The sequence below is a fragment of the Triticum dicoccoides genome, chromosome 5A (assembly GCF_002162155.2).
Source record: "Triticum dicoccoides isolate Atlit2015 ecotype Zavitan chromosome 5A, WEW_v2.0, whole genome shotgun sequence".
NCBI lineage: Eukaryota > Viridiplantae > Streptophyta > Magnoliopsida > Poales > Poaceae > Triticum > Triticum dicoccoides.
In genome coordinates, this window is record NC_041388.1 from 678,038,170 (window position 1) to 678,045,379 (window position 7,210).

Here is a 7,210-nt window from a genome sequence, read left to right on the forward strand (position 1 = left end):
ACTTAGAAATGTTAGTACTCAAAATGTGCGACCAATGGTGATCGTATTGAACTACGGTCACATCTATAATCGAAAGATGGTAAGATTTTAACTATTTGTCCTTAATTAGTGCATCTTTTGCATACATTATTTTTGAAGCTAAACTTTCATTGCTTAGTATATTAATTACTATACGATGTTCTTCAACAGGGACTTCCGATGATAGTTGTGCCTCAGTGGATCGAGACTAAAGGTGACATGTCAATGGTTAGCTTACGACCAAGATATCCTACATTGCACATGAGTGCATTCAGGATTTCTGAAAGCGGAGAATGCTTAATAGTGAAAGATTGGAGCAAAATTGTTAACGATCGCAGAGAAGTACTAGGGGGCAGCAAGGAGAAGCGCAACCCAAGATTAGGAGACAGATTCATCTGCATGCTCCAGTATGATGAATCAGGAGAGCTATACATGTTCTATGCTATTCTACCTGAGAGGGAGCAGCACTAGTTCATGCTCTTAATTAGTGTCTCATGTCCGTGTCCTGAACTTCGATGTTGGTGATGATTATGTTGAACTCGATGATATCTTTGCTTCTGTTAGAAAGTGAATGTTTCCTCTTTAAGCTAGCCAGTGTTGGTGATGATTAAATAGCTAGCGGTAATGACCATGGTGATTAAATAGTGGTAATTAGACGAGTACGATGATTTTTAGCTAGCTAGAGTTTATTTATTTATTAATATGCGATGATGATGATGATGATGACGACTACAACTCACTATAACGTAAAACAATCCTAAATCAAATTGATAACACAAATTTAATTGAAAAAATACAAAATAAAACAAAAACCCACAAACATTTAGTACCGGTTGGTGTTACCAACCGGTACTAAAGGGCTCCCGACCCCCGGAGCTGGCTCGTGCCACGTGGTTTCCCTTTAGCACCGGTTCGTGCTGAACCGGTACTAAAGGGGGGGCCTTTAGTGACCACACTTTAGTGCCGGTTATGGAACCGGCACTAAAGGGCCTTACGAACCGGTGCTATTGCCCGGTTCTGCACTAGTGGAACAACCTTCGGTACATCAAAACATATAAACTCATAATATAACTGTCATCGATACGTTAAGCGTGCGGACCCTACGGGTTCGAGAACTATGTAGACATGACCGAGACATGTGTCCGGTCAATAACCAATAGCGGAACCTGGATGCTCATATTGGCTCCCACATATTCTACGAAGATCTTTATCGGTCAGACCGCATAACAACATACGTTGTTCCCTTTGTCATCGGTATGTTACTTGCCCGAGATTCGATCGTCGGTATCTCAATACCTAGTTCAATCTCGTTACCGGCAAGTCTCTTTACTCGTTCCGTAATACATCATCCCTCAGCTAACTCATTAGTTGCAATTCTTGCAAGGCTTAAGTGATGTGCATTACCGAGAGGGCCCAGAGATACCTCTCCGACAATAGGAGTGACCAATCCTAATCTCGAAATACGCCAACCCAACAAGTACCTTCGGAGACACCTGTAGAGCACCTTTATAATCACCCAGTTACGTTGTGACGTTTGGTAGCACACAAAGTGTTCCTCCGGTAAACGGGAGTTGCATAATCTCATAGTCATAGGAACATATATAAGTCATGAAGAAAGCAATAGCAACACACTAAATGATCGAGTGCTAAGCTAACGGAATGGGTCAAGTCAATCACATCATTCTCCTAATGATGTATCCCATTAATCAAATGACAACCCAAGTCAATGGTTAGGAAACTTAACCATCTTTGATCAATGAGTTAGTCAAGTAGAGGCATACTAGTGACACTCTGTTTGTCTATGTATTCACACATGTATTATGTTTCCGGTTAATACAATTCTAGCATGAATAATAAACATCTATCATGATATAAGGAAATAAATAATAACTTTATTATTGCCTTTAGGGCATATTTCCTTCAAGAGGACTAAGGAAATGTTTCTCGGTTATGGAGGTGATAAAGAGTTCATAGTAAAGGGTTACGTCGATGCAAGTTTTAACACTAATCCAGGTGACTCCGAGTCTCAATCTGGATACATATTGAAAGTGCGATCAATTAGCTAGAGTAGCTCCATGCAGAGCATTGTATACATAGAAATTTGTGAAATACATACGGATCTGAATGTGGCGGACCCGTTGACTAAAATTCTCTCACAAGCAAAACATGATCACACCTTAAGTACTCTTTGTGTGTTAATCACATGGCGATGTGAACTAGATTATTGACTCTAGTAAACCCTTTGGGTGTTGGTCACATGGCGATGTGAACTAGATTATTGACTCTAGTGCAAGTGGGAGACTGAAGGAAATATGCCCTAGCGGCAATAATAAAGTTGTTATTTTATATTTCCTTATATCATGATAAATGTTTATTATTCATGCTAAAATTGTATTAACCGGAAACTTGATACATGTGTGGATACATAGACAAAACACAGTGTCCCTAGTGAGCCTCTACTTGACTATCTCGTTGATCAAAGATGGTTAAGGTTTCCTAACCATGAACATGAGTTGTCATTTGATAACGAGATCACAACATTAGGAGAATGATGTGATGGACAAGACCCATCCGTTAGCTTAGCATATTGATCGTTCAGTTTTATTTCTATTGCTTTCTTCGTGTCAAATACATATTCCTTCGACTATGAGATTATGCAACTCCCGGATACCAGAGGAATACCTTGTGTGCTATCAAACATCACAACGTAACTAGGTGATTATAAAGATGCTCTACAGGTCTCTCTGAAGGTGTTTGTTGGGTTGGCATAGATCGATATTAGGATTTGTCACTCCGAGTATCAGAGAGGTATCTCTGGGCCCTCTCGGTAATGCACATCATAAGAAGCCTTGCAAGCAAATTGACTGATACGTCTCCAACGTATCTATAATTTTTTTTGTACCATGCTATTATATTATCTGTTTTGGATGTTTAATGGGCTTTAATATGCTCTTTTATATTATTTTTGGGACTACCTATTAACCGAAGGCCCAGTGCCAGTTCCTGTTTTTTTGCCTATTTCGGTGTTTTGCAGAAAAGGAATACCAAACGGAATGAAACCTTCACGATGGTCTTTCTTGGAACGAAAGCAGTCTAGAAGACTTGGAGTTGAAGTCTGGAACTCCACGAGGCGGCCACGAGGCGGGAGGTCGCGCCTAGGGGGTAGGCGCACCCCCCACCCTCGTGGGCCCCATGGAGCTCTGCCGACGTACTTCTTTCGCCTATATATACTCTTATACCCTAAAAACATCAGGGGAAGCCGCGAAACCACTTTTCCACCGCCGCAACCTTCTGTACCCGTGAGATCCCATCTTGGGGCCTTTTCCGGCGCTCTGCCGGAGGGGGAATCGATCATGGAGGGCTTCTACATCAACACCATAGCCTCTCCAATGATGTGTGAGTGGTTTACCACAGACCTTCGGGTCCGTAGTTATTATCTAGATGTCTTCTTCTCTCTCTTTGATTCTCAATACAAAGTTCTCCTCGATGTTCTTGGAGATCTATTCGATGTAATACTCTTTTACGGTGTGTTTGCCGAGATCCGATGAATTGTGGATTTATGATCAAGTTTATCTATGAATATTATTTGGTTCTTCTCTGAATTCTTATATGCATAATTTGATATCTTCGCAAGTCTCTTCGAATTATCGGTTTAGTTTGGCCTACTAGATTGATATTTCTTGCAATGGGAGAAGTGCTTAGCTTTGGGTTCAATCTTGCGGTGTCCTTTCCTAGTGACAGTAGGGGTAACAAGGCATGTATTGTATTGTTGCCATCGAGGATAAAAAGATGGGGTTTATATCATATTGCTTGAGTTTATCCCTCTACATCATGTCATCTTGCCTAATGCGTTACTCTGTTCTTATGAACTTAATACTCTAGATGCATGCTGGATAGCGGTCGATGTGTGGAGTAATAGTAGTAGATGCAGAATCGTTTCGGTCTACTTGGCACGGACGTGATGCCTATATTCATGCTCATTGCCTAGATGTTCTCATAACAATGCGCTTTTCTATCAATTGCTCGGTAGTAATTTGTTCACCCACCGTAATACATGCTATCATGAGAGAAGCCACTAGTGAAACCTATGGCCTCGGGGTCTATTTTACATCATATAAGTTTCTGATCTACAATTCTAGTTTCCTATTTATTTTATTTTGCAATCTTTACTTTCCAATCTATACAACAAAAATACCAAAAATATTTATCTTACTATCTTTATTAGATCTCACTTTTGCGAGTGACCATGAAGGTATTGAAAACCCCTTTACCACATTGGTTGCCAGGTTCTTAATTGTTTTTGCAGGTACTAGGTGACTTGTGCGTTGTCTCCTACTGGATTGATACCTTGGTTCTCAAAAACTGAGGGAAATACTTATGCTAGTTTGCTGCATCACCCTTTCCTCTTCAAGGGAAAACCAACGCATGCTCAAGAGGTAGCAGTGACTAATGAGTTAATTACATGATGATGTAGTACAGAATGAGTAAAGAGACTTGCCGATAATGAGATTGAACTAGGTATGAAGATACCGATGATCGAATCTTGGGCAAGTAACATACCGATGACAAAGGGAATAACGTATGTTGTCATAACGGTTCGACCGATAAAGATTTTCGTAGAATATGTAGGAGCCAATATGAGCATCCAGGTTCCGCTATTGGTTATTGACCAGAGAGGTGTCTCGGTCATGTCTACATAGTTCTCGAACCCGTAGGGTTCGCACGCTTAACGTTCGATGACGATTTTGTATTATATGAGTTATGTGATTTGGTGACTGAATGTTGTTCGGAGTCCCGGATGAGATCACAGACATGATGAGGAGTCTCGAAATGGTCGACAGGTAAAGATTGATATATAGGAAGATGGTATTCGGACACCGGAAGTGTTCCGGCGGGTATCGGGTTCTTATCGGGTCACCAGAAGGTGTTTCGGGTACCCCCGGCAATCCTATGGGCCATATGGGCCTTGTGAAGGAACACACCAACCCACAAGGGGCTGGTGCACCCTATAAGGCTATAGGAGGAGGAGAAGGAAAGGGGGAAAGGGAAATGAAAGTGTGGATTAGGATTCCACTTCCTTCCCTCACCCCCCTCTTTCCTTCCCCTTCATGCATACATGGAAGGGGGGCGCAGGGCAAGGCAGGGCCCCTAGGAGGCGGTGGACAACCCTAGGGCACCCCTTGGCTGCCTCCCCTCTCCCCCCACCTATATATATGGTGGGGGTGCCCCTAGAACACACACCAACAATTGTTAGCCGTGTGCGGCGCCCCCCTCCATAGTTTACGCCTCTGGTCATATCTTCGTGGTGCTTAGGCGAAGCCATGCGTGGATCTCTTCACCATCACCGTCACCACGCCGTCGTGCCGACGGAACTCATCTACTCCCTCGACACTTTATTGGATCAAGAGTTTAAGGGACGTCATCGAGCTGAACGTGTGCAGAACTCGGAGGTGTAGTACGTTCGGTGCTTGATCGGTCGGAACGAGAAGAAGTTCGACTACATCAACTGCGTTGTCAAATGCTTTCGCTTTCGGTATACGAGGGTACATGGACATTGGACACACTCTCCCTCTCTCGTTGCTATGCATCTCCTAAATAGATCTTGCGTGAGCGTAGGAATTTTTTTAAATTGCATGCTACATTTCCCAACACATAGTTCAAAGGAAACTATTCACTGACGATCATGATGGCCTTCAAGTTGATGGAGATGGTCACTGTGATAACTAGACAATACCCCGCGCGTTGCTGCGGGAATTTGTAGCACCATATAGGAGGAGGATTGTGGAGTAAAAGTAGTAAACCGTGGAAATAAATATAAAGGTTTGGTCACAAAAGATGAAAATTAGTATATTGTTTATTTAAACAGAAGATGAAAAGTAGTATATTTTAGACTATTTCCAGATTTGCATAATTAGTATGCGTTCCTTTTTTCATCTAAAAAGTAATGTCTCAGTTTTTATGAGGAGAAATTTTATACATTAGTATCATTAAAAATTGAACATATACTTTGATTTTTTTTTTAGAAAACTTACCCAAGCCCGGTCCAAACCTAATATTATATTTCACTGAAATCAAAGCCCAAGCAAGTCTCAACACAAAAGCCGGGTAGTCTGAATCCAAGCTCGAGGCCTGTAAATCCACAAAGGCGAATGCTTGTTGATATATCCGTCCTTCAAAAGTGAAAGCACAAAACATATACAAATATCTCAGCAACGCACCCATACATCCTAGAATTTCTACATGACCACGAGCCTCATACCTATCGCCAAAAAGGAGACAAAAGAACGTGCATATAGTAACACATAAAAGCCCAGATGCACCTCTTGAACTGAAGAAGAGAGCATGTATCTCCAGGGGAACAACACAGAGGTGGGGAAAAATTGCAGACGTGGAGATCTGAACAGATAAATAAATGACATAAACGACGGGAGGGACCTAATCTTCCTGCTCCTACCTTGCCAGCAGAGGCGCTCGTTCGATTGAGATCGCTCATACTCCACATCGGCATGGCTCCATCAGCGCCGCCAAACTATAGCTGGGGCCGGTGCTCTTCGCCCTTCCCAGCTACTCCGGCTCCGACAGAAGGAGAGCTCCCACCCTGGCGCATCGAGAAATAAGATTGATAGGGATCCTCCCGGCTCCTCAGCCGTTTGGATCCCTGGCCGTTGGATCTGCGTGCTTGATCGGATGTGGGCTGTCGGATCGAGCTCCCAGATGACCTGCCCCATCGGATCGAAGAGTTGACACTGTAAGAATGAACAGTTTCACCCCACTGTAAAGATCTCATGCCACCGCCGATATTAAAGTGTTCCCATGAGGGTATTTTCATCATTTCAATTCTTAGGTCAACACGTGCTCATCTCAGATTCGCTGCCTCCTCCCCAATCGATCTCTCTCTCTCCCTCTCTCCTGCACATCTCTCTCGCGCGCGCGAGCCACCGCCGCCTGCGTTCTTCCCCATCCGCCGCCGCCGCCCCGTCCTCTGCCCCCAGCTGCACCTAGCCGTCGATCCTCCCGCACAGCCGCACTCGCACCGCTCCCTTCCTCTTCCTCTCGCCTCACCTCTCTCTCCTTCCAAACCTCCTCCCGGCCTCGCCTCTTCCTTCCTTCTCCTCCGGCACCTCCTCCCTGTTGGCTCCTTCTTGCCCCTCCTCCGCATGTCCTCCTTCTCCTGCGTCACCCGGAGGGGTGC